The sequence below is a fragment of the Gallus gallus genome, chromosome 2, assembly GCF_016699485.2.
Source record: "Gallus gallus isolate bGalGal1 chromosome 2, bGalGal1.mat.broiler.GRCg7b, whole genome shotgun sequence".
In the NCBI taxonomy this organism is placed as follows: Eukaryota; Metazoa; Chordata; class Aves; order Galliformes; family Phasianidae; genus Gallus; species Gallus gallus.
This window is the reverse complement of record NC_052533.1, coordinates 128153204-128168163: the sequence shown is the minus strand read 5'-3', so window position 1 is coordinate 128168163 and position 14960 is coordinate 128153204. Positions and strand designations below refer to the sequence as shown.

Here is a 14960-nt window from a genome sequence, read left to right as displayed (position 1 = left end):
GCCAGGTGATGTGGGATGAGCAGCAGGGAGAGCCCACTTCTGCCACCACAGCTGTTCATTGGTATTCATGGATACCGCTGTTCAGATCTGCCACAAGTCAAACCAACGCAGACTTTGTAACAGGAGGCTTTGGTTTTGATAAAATAAGATGGGAGACCAGATGTGAATGAGATTGCTAGACTACTACTTGTCTAAAAACTGTATTGTTGGCTTTTTTCACTTTCTCTGATCTCTCCCATAGTGAGAGATTGAGTTGTCTGCTAGGGCTTGCAGATGCTTTCTTCTTTGCCCAGCATTGCCTTTGCTTGTTGTGTATGTCTTTGCGGCTCGCTCCTCATGGTAGGTGTGCTCTGGCTGTCTTCCAGCAACCTGATCTTCCGCGGGGCACCATCAGGGGACAGCAGGCTCCTGATGCTCATGGAAGCTGCTTGTCACAGTGAATGCTTTGCTGGAATCGAATGTGGGTGAAATATTTACCAACACTGTCCTGTAGCCCAGTTGATCAACCAGACTCATAACCTGCCCTTCTTCCCCTCTCCCAAGCTCTGCAAGCCTGGCCAATAAACAATGCAGATTCACGATGTACACCACAGCCTCCAGCCCGTAATGATGAGCGGCACAGGTCTGACAGGTAGCCAGTAACATTAACTGGATGAGGCCATTGTGGTTGTGTTGCCTCCTGCTTTTTCCACCAGCAGAAAGATGGTATGTACATCCCTATCGGTCTGATTGTAATGCAGATCATCTATATCCTTGAACATTATCTGAGAGCATGGTCTAACTCTGTACTGGGCAAACAAAGACTATTGTGGCATATCTGGGATGTGGCTGCGAGGGCTGTCAGCTGTAACACATGTGTAGATAAAACCGAGCCATCCTTCCCTGCAGCAGTGGAGTTTTGGAGCCAGTGATCTAGGAGTCCGTCCTCTCCCAGTCTGTGTTGCTGGTAAGAAGCAGCCTGTAGCAGGAACAAAAGTATGTGGGTGTTGCCAAAAAGACAGATGGAAAGTTCCTGAGTGCTTGAGCAAATATGGCCAAGCAATGTCTGATAACAGGTAAAGCAGCACTCCTGTGTGGCCCTCTATCAAAGACTCAAACGTCAGGCATTTCTCCTTCCCAGAGAAAGCATGGGGCCGGGGGTTATGCACCTGGGGGAGATAAAGTGTGTGTGCTGCTGAGAATGAAGGTAAAATATAACACAGAAATCTGTAAGTGTTATCAAGAGCCAAAGCTGTTTGGGTCACAGGCTGCGTTTTCTTGGACAGAGCCCCTGCCTCTGGCCGTGCAGCATCAGTTTCCCTGTGCAATTGCAACACACGTATGTTTGTCCACCATGGGAGGAACGCACAGGTGCAGAGTATTCCTTTGTACTCATTTGCAGTAACTCACATGTGTTTGGGTACACGCACAAATGCAGATCAGGCTGAGTATCTTTGCTCTCAGCACTGCTCTAAAAAAAGCATTTCTTACTTATCAAACCGGGCTGCATTCTTACTTAGGAACTTCTACTGCAAAAGTGCAGCTGGTCAGAAATCTGGATTTCATGGGGGACGTTCCTGTGCTTTCCAGCTTCTGTTATACGCTGGGGCAGGGATGTTTCTAGCATCGAAAGTTCTAAAGAGTTTTAATTGAAGGACATTTTTGTTTCAGTGTTAAGATTCAGTTCAGTCCTCTAACCTGCTGTTCTTTCCAGAGATGTCGCAATAAAGAGCCTTCGTGCTGAGCAACAAACCCCCCGAGACCCTGCGGAGGGTTTGGCTTAGTGCTGGTTTGTGTTAAAGCACAATCAGTTCATGTTAAGCTTTCTAATGAGAAAACGAGGAGGACAAAGATTGGGTTGCAAAGCTGCTGGTGTGGTTGCCAAGTGGGGGATAGGCAGCACCTCCAGATTTCTCAGGAGATTTTACTGCAGTGCTGGCAGCAGTGAGGGAAGATCCAAATAAGCAGCAGAAAGCAGTGCAAGAAAGTGTGCAATTCTCACCATGTGGGATGCTTCCCCAGATTCTGGACCCAAGAGTAGCAAACTTGAAGAGTTCTCCCGGGTACGTACTGTTGCCAACATACGATTTGTGTTTTTGTAGATACTGGTGCCTGGTTTAAGGAGATGGGAGCAATCACTCTACTGCTTTTTCTAAAATAGGCTGCAAGGACATCTCAGCCTTTCTGCAAATTTCTTTCAAAAGTGTTTTCCTGACTGGTTTGGAATGGCTTTGGCTGCCATGTGCACTCACTAAGTGGATTGCCCCTGTGGCTGATAAGCACTCTGCCCTTCGTATGTGCATTACACTTATTCTGGATTCTAATGTTGTTTTACAGACGTGTCTATATTTGTCTGTCTTCATTTAATGCTAATTTCTCCCTCCTTACAGATTGCGCTGTTTCCTCCTTTTGTTTTTCTGTAAGTGATTTTTTTGGCCTTAACAATGCTTTGCTGATAATGGGCTGAACACAAATATTTATAACACTGAACAATGTGTGCAGTCACTGGCAGGGGCAGTTTTGTCTTCTCTGATAAAAGCTTTTGATAAAGGGGAGACGATCCCCAAAGCTAACAGCTGAAGATAATTCTTATTTCTGGTTTGCCGCGCCATAGCTACGTTAAGAGAATATTATCAAAGGTTGGAACAAATTCCCTGCTTTCTTATCTCGAAGACCATGAAATGAATCTGTGCCCATAGCTCAGTATGGAGTCACATATGAGAATCTGAAGCAGTTTTAAAAGAAGACTGTGGAAACCATTAGTGTGTCAAACAGAGTGATATTTAATGAGACCATTCTCTAAAAACATTTATCATAGATCCTCATATTAATCTCCCTACTGATGTACTGCATGATGTTCTTGGAGAACTCCAGCTGCTCAGAAGTAACTGAAGGTTTGGATAGAGCCCTTCCCCTGCCCCTTATCACTGCGGGGCAGTGAGGTGGCATGTGGGGTGGGTGGTGTAAGGTGGGAATAGCTGACAGGTAGGATGGCATTCATCACTTCTGTGCCTGAGAACCAGCGCTGCCCCCGTGGACAAGGCAGCCTGTACCCAGGCTATGAGAGCTGGAGGAATCTTGAAAAAGATCTTGAGGAAGAGAAGGCTCTGGGGAGACCATATAGCGACCTTCCAGGACCTGAAGGGGGCCTACAGGAAAGCTGGGGAGGGGCTTCTTGTAATGGCCTGTCTGAAGTCTTCCCAAGAGCCCACTCAGGTTCAATATATATCCCCAAACTAATTTCCTTCTTATCCAGGAGACAGGTCTGTTCTTTCCTCTTAAAGAAGCATTGCTTTGTTTTCATGGTGACACAAAAGGGGTAATCTCCTGTGCTTGCCCACAAAATTAACTGCTCTCCTTAAACAGACAAATGCCTTTTGTACACATATTTTGGTATGAAACTTTTCACATGTGATACAAATGTATATGAAACAAATATGGGATGCAGACATCAGAAGGAGATTAAGACTGCAGCCTATCACTGGCTCCTCCAGTGGACAAGGCCCCACACAGTCAGCGTGGGACAGTGCTGGGCAAGCCTCTGTGTTCTGTGGCCATGAAACAGTGGAGTAATGCTGTTGGGGAACCACGTAGTGCAGAGACCTTGCAGTATGGTGACGACCTAAGAAATGCTGTCGGAAACGAAGAACAGATGTATTAAGAAAAGAAGTTGGACTAGAAGGCCATAGAATCATCATAGAATCATAGAATGGTTTGGGTTGGAAGGGGCCTTTAAGACCATCCATCTCATTCCAACCCCCTGCTATAGGCAGGGACACCTCCCTCTAGACCAGGTTGCTCACAGCCCCATCCAGCCTGGTCTTGGATGCTTGCAGGGAGGGGGCATCCACAACCTCACTGGGCAACCTGTTCCAGTGTCTCACCACCCTCACAGTAAAGAATTTCTTTGTAACATCTAGTCTAAATATGCCCTCTTTTGGTTTAAAGCCATTTCCCCTCGGCCTGTTGCCACATGCCCTTATACAGTCCCTCCCCAGCTTTCCTGTAGGCCCCCTTCAGGTACTGGAGGGCCGCTATAAAGTCCCCCGCAGCCTCCTCTTCTCCAGGCTGAAGAGCCTCAGATCTCTCAGCCTGTCCTTGTAGGGGAGGTGCTCCAGCCCTCTGATTATCTTCATGGCCCTGCTCTGGACCTGCTCCAACAGCTCCATGTCCTTCGTATGTCATGGGCCCCAGCATTGCTACTCTTTGTTTTCCTGTCATCTTCAAATTTTAACAATCGTTTTAGTAATTTGTTGTTTGGTAAACAATTATTTTAACCATTTATTTTACTGGAGTAACTAGGGAAATGGAGCATCATTATCTTCAGAAGGGCTCTGGTAACATGGGAAGCAATGAAACAATGTTCTGCTTCTACCTAACAGGCAACGTTTAAGATCCCAACCCAGAGAGCCTTTTCGGTTGGTGACCCTGCTGATGGCAGCAATGTTACACTTGATATCCAGACATTGGTCTCTGCAGAAAGAGTGTTACAAGTAAGGAGCTTCTAGAATTGTGTTGCGGTTTTCGACTTGTGAGAAGTTGGCAAAAATGGGGATCATTTCAGTTAGGAAAGAATAAAACTCCCTATTTGAGGGAAGGATACCCTCTGTTTTTTGAGGGATTTGCTGTGCTGAGGGTGTTGAGGATTTTGTAGGTGAGCATTACTTTTTATGCTTGTTCCCAGTCATCTCTTCCTAACACGTTCTCTCTACTTCTATGGCGTTGACTGCCAAGGTCAGATTTCCTTCATTTATGATAGAATCAGAAAATATATTTTTCCTTTTGGGATCGCATTCTTAAAATAAAACCCTTTTTGTTTTGGCATAGTTCATCTGAGTAGTAAAAAACGATGGCTCAGGTTTGGCATAAATCTTAACCAGCACACTGTTGCTAAAGGTTACTGTGCAACTATTAAGTCTTGTCTTACTGCTGCATGCTTCTTCTCTACTTGTTTTGTGTTCCCTGGTGCTTACTGTGAAACTATGGGGCTACCTTTGCAATACCGGTGCATTGCTAGCACTGTGGCTCTGGGATATCAGCTTTTGTGATCCATATAATTAACAATTGCTAGTTAAGTTTTGAAGCCAGCAGCAACCAATTATTGTCAGACAACTGACTGGCTCGTGCTGGAAAACTCCAGCTGGGGTTTCTTCCCCACACCTGGAGAGGAGGAGGAGCATGCAGCATCTCTGCAGAGTCACAGTGATTTGGACAACTTACTGCTGGGAGATGGGAATTCTGATGTGGGGAGGCAAAAAGTTGGTGACAGGTTGGAAGAAATAAGGAGACATTTACGATCAGGAATTTGCACGGGGATCCCGAGTTACAAAATCATTTGTTAGCATGAACTTAAAAGCGCTGATAGTTCGGGCTTGATAACCCTGCTAGTTTTGCAGTGGATCAAGGTACTGTTAAAGCCAGGTGGTGGCACTGTATGTTGCTCTGCATACTACTTTTATAGATATTTAACATTTTTATGGCATTTTAAATAAACAATGATATTTCAGATACTGCAGACACCGTTTCTTTGTATACATAAAAACAGATAGGGCTTTTAGAATTACTGCAGGTTGCCTCGCTGTAGAAGTGCAGAAGGATATTTACTGTCTTTATGAAGTGGGAGTAGATTTTGCAGCTGTCGCTCCTGAACTTCCTCGTGTTCAGGCCTCCATAGGCCTGTGCCTTCACTCAAGAAATTAAAAGTCAAACTACTGAATCTGATATGTCTGACATTCCTGATAAATGCCACCTGGTTCACCTAGATGCAACTAAAAGGTAGTATGTTGAAGCTTTGTGGCCATTTTCAAGCAATTTGTGGCCACTTGTTAGCATGGACGTAGGCAGAATGCAAGATGGCGCAATGGGCAATCTGCTCTTTTGTTTTTGTGTTTGAACTTCTAAAACTTTCTTCCCATTATACCCAGTGTGGGTGAAGCAAGGGATTTTTGTGCTCTGCTGCCTTCTCCAGTACACCCCTGATATTAACAAGTATAAGGAAAATTTCAAGGCTATGATTCTTAATTTCAACTTGAAGCAATTCTTCTCAACCTCTATTTATGTGATGTCTGCTTTTTTCTACAGACAGCAACGTGTCTGGTACAGATGGGGAAAACCCTTCTGAGCCATGGAGTGAATTTACTGCGCTTTCACTGTGACACAGAGCTGGAAATACTTCAGGACTTGGCACCTTATGGAAGAAGTCTGAAAACCTGAATCTCCATCTTGTGTTCAGACAAAAGTCTCCAGTTTCTCTGTGAGATCAGGAGGCTATGGCCACTGCAGAATTGGGATGCTCCCATAGTGTTGTGCTATTTTAGCTATTATGGCTGCTTTAATTCATGCTTCGGTGGTTGTTTTTAGGTTTTTATTTTTTTCCCCAAAACCTTAAACAAAACAAAACGACTGCCCCAATCTGATCCAGCTCACCTGTGCTTGACCTTTCTGTCTCCACCACGCCATGCAGCTGGTCCTGCAGTTCATTTGTGCTTTTTTTGTTGGTGCCACTTTTGCTCTCTTTCAAAAGAGATGCGGAGAGGCCACATCAAGCTACATACACCCACACCCATGCCAGAATTGCAGAACCCTACAGCCAAGTCTGCTGCTTTCAGTAAAAGGGGCAGGGCTTTTAGATACCTCATAGAAGTGGATTAAGACTCTAACGGCTTAAAAAGTACACAAATATTCAGAAATATTTGTGGTGCTCATGAGTAATGTTATTAGCTTGAAGATTACAGTGCTTAATGTACAACAGGATTTGAGGATTTAATAGTAAAGATCCAGAGTAATGTGGCAGATGTCTTGCATTAGAGTACACTTAAGTGTGTATCAGAGTAGAAAATATTTTCTATTTTATTACATTACATAACATAAGGGAAAGGTTTAAAAACAAGTTGTATTAATAGATACGCTGCATTTCTTCCTTATTTGTGCTGGTGGATAGCTAAACTTCTGACTTCCTTTGTTTTTGACGGTTACATCATGCATGATGGGTTTACCAAGAGAATTAATAAAATGCTTCAGCTTATTTTTCATTCAAGATCATGATGACGGAGCTCTGTCTGGTAAGCTGCTGAAGGTGCTTAACTTACTCCTCCCTTGTTTCTCTGTTGGCTGCACTGCCTGCTCCTGCAGACTCCAAATAGAGCATGAGCCTGCCTTGGGTGAAAGATCCATCCTGTCAGATAAAGCCCCTCAAGGCTGTTCCCCATATAGCTCAGCTGCTACTGGCTGGGAAGGAGTGGAAGCAGAGAGCAAAGTATGGCAGTATAGACAGATGTGATGATGGGGCAAAACTTTCATGTATGAGTATTGTGCTCCTTTCCTTTTACAAGGCATGTAGCAACCTTAGCATGCAGGAGCTGTTAGGTATATCTCCTTCAGAGGTGCTTAATCAGATGCTATACCTATACAAAACACTTTGTAATTCACGGATCTCATGCTGAGTTTAATAATAGGACAAGAAACTCTTCTGTTATATTTATAGATGAATAAATAAGCCGTTATCTGTGGCTTATTTTCCTCTATACCATGACATGCCTCGTTTCTTAACTGATAGAAAACTAGAATCAAACACATCTCTATTGAGCAAGCTGTAAATTGAGGCTGTGAGTTGCTTTATTCATAAAATGTGAAGAGTCTTTTGTGCTCTCACTGGTCTCCAACATCCTTTTTCCCCATGTGGATGAGGCTGGATCCAGGTGTGGGATTTGCATAGGCTGCATCCAAACCAGGGAAGTGAACACTGTCTCTGCTGTTGCCTGGAGTGCAGCTGAGCATTGCAGCCACTCTGCGCCAACTTGACAAGCCACTTAGCTTTCTATTCAGTCTTCTCATCTACACAAAGTTGTTAATACTCCTCTGAACATTTTCGAGATGAAGGTCCAGCAGTAAACTCAGGCTTACTCAGCAGCAGGGGCAGGGGCAGGAAGATTACTGTCTGTGCTTGTTTTATTTATCTTTCCCCTCTCTCTGCCTATGAAAGGTATTGCTGAGTGCACGGAATCCCTGGCTGTCACAGTCTCAAATGCATCCTGGTATAACACATTGTACATGCTGCTCTAGTGCAATCAGATGGTTTTTTGTTTTCCTTTGGATTCTGATATAATTAGATGCACATGAAAAGAGAAAATACTTTAAAATGTTTACGTTTTTATGCATCTCTGATATTCTTCACAAACACATCAAGTCCGAATGAACCCACGGTCCACTGCTGAGACATCACTTACTTGTTAGAAGTCACGTTTGTGTTCTGCTGAACTGTGATATTTACAAACGTTTACACTGTTGGGCCTTTAGGCACAATGAGGGGAGAAAAGTGCCCAGGAAAGCAGTGACCACTGAAAAGTTGCTTTCCTTCCTGCTTATCGGTTAGAGTGCTGTTGTCTGGTCTTCCATGCAAGAGAAGTACTTGTCTTGGAAGTTTACATCCATACATTTTTTAAACGCAGAAGTATCTATCCTGCTTAGCTTTGTTTTGAGGGAAGGATATTCTGTAAGAGCATAAATGAAAGGAATAGAGATACTTCGTCAGTAATAGAGCTACTTACATTTAGACTCAGAAGTGAGGAAGATAACTAACCCGACACCTTATTTTACTCCCAGAATTTGACTGTGAAGCTCTTCTCCAAAAACACACTGCTAATCAGCACTTTATCTCTCACTGAAATATGAGAAGAGCTGGGATATTACACTACGTTTCACTGAATATCTTTTTTTTTCACCACTGGGAAAAGAAAAGGAAACAAAAATTGGCAGAACTTGGACTTCCTTATGTGAGTCTTCAGGGCATGAAAGAGCTGCACTGTAAGCTTGGAATCAGAAAGTGGTGAGCAAGAAGCTTAAGAGAAACTAGCAAGATCCATGACAACTGCTATGAACAGTGTTGGAGGAGAAATCCTTTGAATAACTTAGTTACAAAGTCTTTCAGTCTGACCAACTTGTAGTCCTCCGAGTCCTATTTGTCACTGCAATTCACTGCTTGCTGTGATTCTGTATGTTTTAAATTTTATCACTCCAGTATTCCTGAAGCATCCTTTACTGCAGCAAGCTATTTATTCTCCCACTTTCAGAATATGAGAGATGTTTCTGTGGCTGCTTCACTCCCAATTCTTATGCCTCCTTATACCTGCATGGTGCAGTGACCACAAATGGTGGTCAATTCCAAATTCCAAATTGTGAACTGCAGCTCGATTTGGGTGGATATTACTTATTTTCTAACACGTTCACTTCTATATAGCAATCAGCAAAATACCTGAGGCGACAGCTTTGAGCATCTTTCCCTTTCATTTCCTCACACCTTGGTCTCCTCCTCGGTTGCGGTGACAGAACTGTGAGGGCAGACAGGATAAACTGGACTGGGGAGATAACTGAAGCTAAAAATAAGTTATTGACCAATTCTTTTTGGATTTGCTGGGCTGTCTTCATCCTGGACTGGCTCCCCAGCCTTACCTGCTGCACAACAAGCAGCTGAGCTGACTTATGGGTGAGGATAAACCCTGGGGACAGGGAGTCTGGTGCCAAATTCTGCTTGTCAGGCGGTGCCCTGAGGGTGCCGTTAGTTTAACTGAGCCACTTCAGTGGTTCATTGCTGTGGTTGTGGTCTGTTTTACTCCTCCCTACAATGAAAAAGAAAAAAGCTAATAGGTTTTAGCGGGTAGAAGAGTGGAATTGTCTGCATCAGATGAATGTGTAGAGCAAGGACTGAGGTTGGGAGCAGAAATGAAAGAACAGAACCATGCCTTTTGGTGGCAGTGAGCAAAGTTACTTGGTCTGAAGCTACGAAGAAACCTGTCTTTTGGTGCTTATTACTCATCTCATTTAAATCTACTGGTTGTGAGCTTGGCGTTCACAGTCTTCTGTTTCCCTATAATCTGTTTATTTTTCCTTATATTCTAGAGAACCTAGCAAACTAGTGAAAGCGTGTGGTTCTTAGTTATAGCAAGGTGACTGAGTGGATACTTCTCCATCTAGCACTGCTTCAAAGCACAAACAGAAAACAGCAATCCTGGGATGTTTGTGTGCTACAGCACTGCCAGCCATGGAGCCCACAATAATGTGTTTGTACTGACATTAGCTGCTTCTACTAAGATGTCCCAAGCTAGCTGTTGGTGTTCAGATAACTGACTATTTAACTTGTTTTGCTGTTATGCTGAGCTTGATCCTGCTGCAGTTATGCTGTACTTGATACCAGAGATAGATCAAGGTTAGCTCTTGTATGTTATCATCACAGCAGTGGCAGTAGACGCTCTAAGAGTCTTACCAACTTTTACATGGATAAACCCTGACTTAGAATCATAGAATCGTAGACCCCTTAGAGTTGGAAGGGATCTTTAAAGGTCACCTAGTCCAACTCCCCTGCAATGAACAGGAGCACCACAGCTAGATCAGGTTGCCCAGGGCCTGATCCAGCCCTGCCTTGGAAGTCTGAAGGGATGGTGGCATCCACCACATCACAGGGCAACCTGTTCCAGTGCCTCACCACCCTCACTGCAAAAAACTTTTTCCTTATATCCAAAGTGATATAAAACGATCCAAAGTGACTTGTTTGAGCAAAAGGAGGAGGAAAATTTTAAACTGTGATTATTGCGTTTGGTACTATCAAAATCAAAGTGGAGAGGTTGGCTACCTTGACTTCAGTTTTTCCATTTAACTACAACACGTAAAGAATGAATATAGTGCATATTTGAAAGGCAGAACTCTTTTGTTGTTGCTTTTCATGTTGTTGTTTTGTTTGTTTTCTAATGATTTTCATGAATAATAGGAACTTCCTGGGTTGTGTTCCCATCCTATTTAGCTGAAAAATCAAAGAGCAATATTTAGAAACTTATCTTCATATTTTATCATTGCTATTTTTTCCCCCTTGACATGGAAAAAATATATGGATCCTACTCTCGATATGCTGCTGATAGATTGTGGAGCTTCAGTGTATTTGCTATACATGCAGGTAAAACTGAAAGGCCTTCAGAATTTTGAAACCTGAATTCCACACAAATTTCTTCCTCTATAAAGTTCTTGAAATGTTTGGTGTGATTACATTTATATCAAATATGTTCATAAAGAGCTGTTGTTCACTTTTTTGTCACTGTTTTCTACGTGGGGGTATAGCTACTGATTTATTTTTGTTGTATTTTATTTTATTTGCAAACTCATGTAGTATCTCACTTTTTTTGTGCATGGAAAAAATTGTGCATGCACAGAAAAGACATAGTTGGGCATCCAATTTATTTTCAGGTCTCTGTATGTAAGCAGTCTTCTGTTGTATTACAACACCTGAATTCTGAGCTGTAGGTACATTAGGTTGTTGTAGCTTTGGGAACTATTAATGCAGGAAGAAAGAACAGCGTAGAGCAAACTAGTCTCAAAATCAAAGCAGGGGCTTGGGGAAAAAGCTTTTTTCATATGTCTTTTCCTGTGCATGTGAAAAGGAATGTATTTTCTAATACATTGACTATTTCTGCTATTAATATATATATATATATATATATGTATATATAAATCTTTTCAGGTAGTCCAGAAGGGCAGATGCAAGACCTTGAGTTTCTACAGACTACATACAAACAAAACAAAGGTAAAATGGTATATTAAAAAGGTAACACGGTATCTTATAAGCAATATAAACAGACTAAAAGAGTGGATTTTGAAGCAATGATGCCAAAGATTGTGACTGAAAACACAGCATAGTTTTGTGGACTGGTTTGAGCTGCAGGCCCAGGTCTCCCCTTTCCTGGTTACATATTGATCTACCAAACAGAAAAGTAGGTTTTAATCTCTACTATCATTTTAAAACATCCCAAAGGAATAACTTGGATCCCAAGGGTTAGCAAGAAGTTTGACTGTGAAGCATGGCCTTCCTCTTGCCAGAACTAGATGTTCTAGTTTGGTACAAGTTTAGGAAATGAAAGTGAACTTCAAACTGCTGGAAGAGCCATTCACAATATTACCTACTGGCTAGTTTTATTTCTTCCCCTCACCATGGCTGATGAGCATTCAAAAGACCCAGCTCATCATATCCAGGTCCAAAAAAATAAACAAAAAGCCCTCACCTTTCTAAGTCAAGACTGATTGCTCTATTGTCTGAATCAAGCATGGCCATATTGGAGTGGATACGTACGGCTCTATTCCTGTGTTTGTGACCATCCAGAAGTAGACAGCTCAGCTGACATCTATGCTGGCAATAATGAGATTAACTGCTGCATAAAACTGCCTACGAACCAAACCACAGAGGTCAGCTTTGGAATTAACACCTTGTGGAGCTGCCAGGTTGCTTCTCTTGTAAGTACTTCACCGAGTTTGTTTCTGAAATTGCTCTTTCTGCAGGAAAACAAAGGCTGTCAGGCAATGGCAGATCTGGGGAGAGGGGATTATGTTTCAGCCCACTTCCACCTGCCCATAATCCCCTCCAGATCTATCTTGGAACAAACTTCCTTGGTGACCACTGTAGCAATTTAAAATAATAATAATAAAATAATGAAATCTAGCCTTATTTTGTCATTTTCCTTCACTGGTGTTCCGTATCACACTTTTCCTACCCCTGTCCATTCCTGTTGAAATGGGAGTTGGCAGAACATTTTGTGTGGCAGCAAAAGAATTGCTCTAACCAATTTTACACTTACAAGGGCCTCCCCTTCCTCCCTCTCATTTACTTCTCTTCACCAGGAGAATTTTTCTGATACAGATCTTCAGCTGTTTTGCTTATATACTGTATAAAATGAACCTGATGGGCTAATTCTGATTTGGCTGACTGCCTTTATGCTTTTTCTTCTCTTCAGTGTTTTTTCAGGGCGCTACAGAGGATGGAGAAGACAACACTCCAGAGTTCAGATTTGATTACAATGATTCAGGCACTTGGGAGTGGATAGCTTTGTACACAAAACAGGTTAGTCCTTAGTGCTTTCAGGAAAGGATCAGAGTAAAATGTAATTTATAGCCATAGGGGATCTTCAAAAGTGATTAGTCCATCTCCAGCCAAGCGCAGCAGATATGCTTTCAAGCAGGTTAGCCTAGGGACTATTACCTAAGGAACCATATTTGAGCTTCTTTATTCATAGAATCATAGAATCACTAAGGTTGGAAAAGACCCACAGGATCATCCAGTCCAACCATCCGCCCTTCATCAGTGGTTCTCGCTAAACCATGTTCCTTAACACAACATCCAAAATTATTCTCTATGGCAAGAGAATAACACTCAACAGAGAGCATGGGAAGGAGCACGGGTGTACTATTTACTTACTGGACTCGGTATCCAGCAGATTCATTAGCTGGTCGGGCATGTCTAAAACCAAAGGCTCTTATCCTCTACAACGAATCCTGTTGTTCAAATGTGCTATATTAACACAAGCTGTAGTTAATAGAGGGTGAATAATAACAGAGGGTTAATAACTGGTACAAAGGGTGTACATATGTAACATCATAGTGTTTTCTTATAAAACATATACATATTCTTTAAGTGGGTTTTTATAGGGTGACATTCCTCCTTGATGTTGTGTGGGAGGAGCACGTACAGCTGAGCTCACAATGAAAGCAACTGAAGGAGGCCCAGACATGGAGAGCACATGTATATTTAGGTGCCTGAATTTATATTTCAAGGAAACAAAACTGCTACTGCTATAATTCTTTTCAGAGTGCTGAGTCAAGTCCCACCGAGGAAAACGTTCTTGTATGTCCACACATTTCAGTACAGAATGACTTGACTGTATACCTTGCCTCTGTTCTACGGGAATTAGTATTTGTTCTGAATGTTAAAGGTGGTTGGACACTGCAGTTTTAATGTTGTTTTGCATTCTTTGACTTTCATTCTCGTTGCATATAATAAAGGCCACATAGGGCACAATTTTTTATGTTCTACTTTGCCCTGTTGTATCCGTATCTGGATTTCAGATCTTCACCATTTCACTTGCTTGCTCCATCTGCTGCAGTGTTAGGCCAATTTGAGATCTGACATTCATGCGGAGATATGTTTTGGTTTTAAATAGAAGTTCTAATTAAACAAAAAATCTGATTTATAGCTAAAATATTTCTGTAGTCTTATGTGTAGGCTTCGTGTGGGCTAAGAATCTAAATATATATAGATAGTTGCTATTTTTTCCAATCTCTAGCATTAAAAAGGTCTTTCTTTAAGCCTGTGACATCCAAAGACTTTGAATGTTTGCTCTCTGAAAATATATGAGAGAAAAAAAGGAAAGAAAACTGTGATCTCCCAGAACCATGCTGATCAGTGAGCAATGAGGCAAAGAACAACATGTTACTTCATAGCTTTAAACTATAAGCAAAGTAGAAGAAAAGAACAATAACTTTTGGGAAAGTACTGATCTTCTCTGTTCTATGCTTATTTGTAATGGAAGTTCAGTAAATCTTTAATTACGAAGGTGAATGTTCATTTAATATTCAGATGTTGATGCTACTTGGGTGGCTCTAATTATCAACAAAATTATGAGAAAAGGGTAAATACATCATTTGTTACATTATTTCTATTGGATTTAATTGAATGCTGATTTGCTCAGCATATTTTGAGTGCGTGGGGAGCATTTAAGCTTACTGCAAGTTAAACTTCTGAGTCTATTTAGGAGACTGAGATGCCTGGATCTGTGAAAATATAAGAAATCCAGCATCCAACAGAAACAGGTTAGTAAGAAATTGTCTCTACACCATGAGTCTTGCTAGTGGGGTTTATCTGCTTGTATTTTTCTAATGGACAGAGAGACTCCAAATGAGTTTAATGGGAATGTCTTCAGGTAGGAAAAGGAGATCAATCTGAATGTGGGGGGAAGAGAAGAGCAAAAAACATCTGAACAAAAATTTTCTTTTAGTTCTGATTTAGTGACAACTTCCTCCATTTTGCTTGCTTTTTGCTAATGTTTCTGAATGAGACCTTTCTTTATAGAAAGCCAGAATATATGGACTGATCCATGTGTGTATATCCACATGCAGCTGTTGTAGCTTACAGTGCTTGGATTCAGCATGAGGATGGTGTACGTGTTCACTTG

At 42.0% G+C, this 14960-nt stretch overlaps 1 long non-coding RNA gene across 1 annotated transcript; it reads left to right on the top strand.

Annotated features, from left to right (window-relative positions):
• On the top strand, positions 1 to 14410 carry LOC112531885. Its single transcript, XR_003074010.2, has 4 exons — positions 1 to 2042; positions 4362 to 4472; positions 6061 to 12249; positions 12747 to 14410. It is a non-coding gene; the product is annotated as an uncharacterized LOC112531885 (long non-coding RNA).
• Positions 14411 to 14960: the final 550 nt, after the last annotated feature.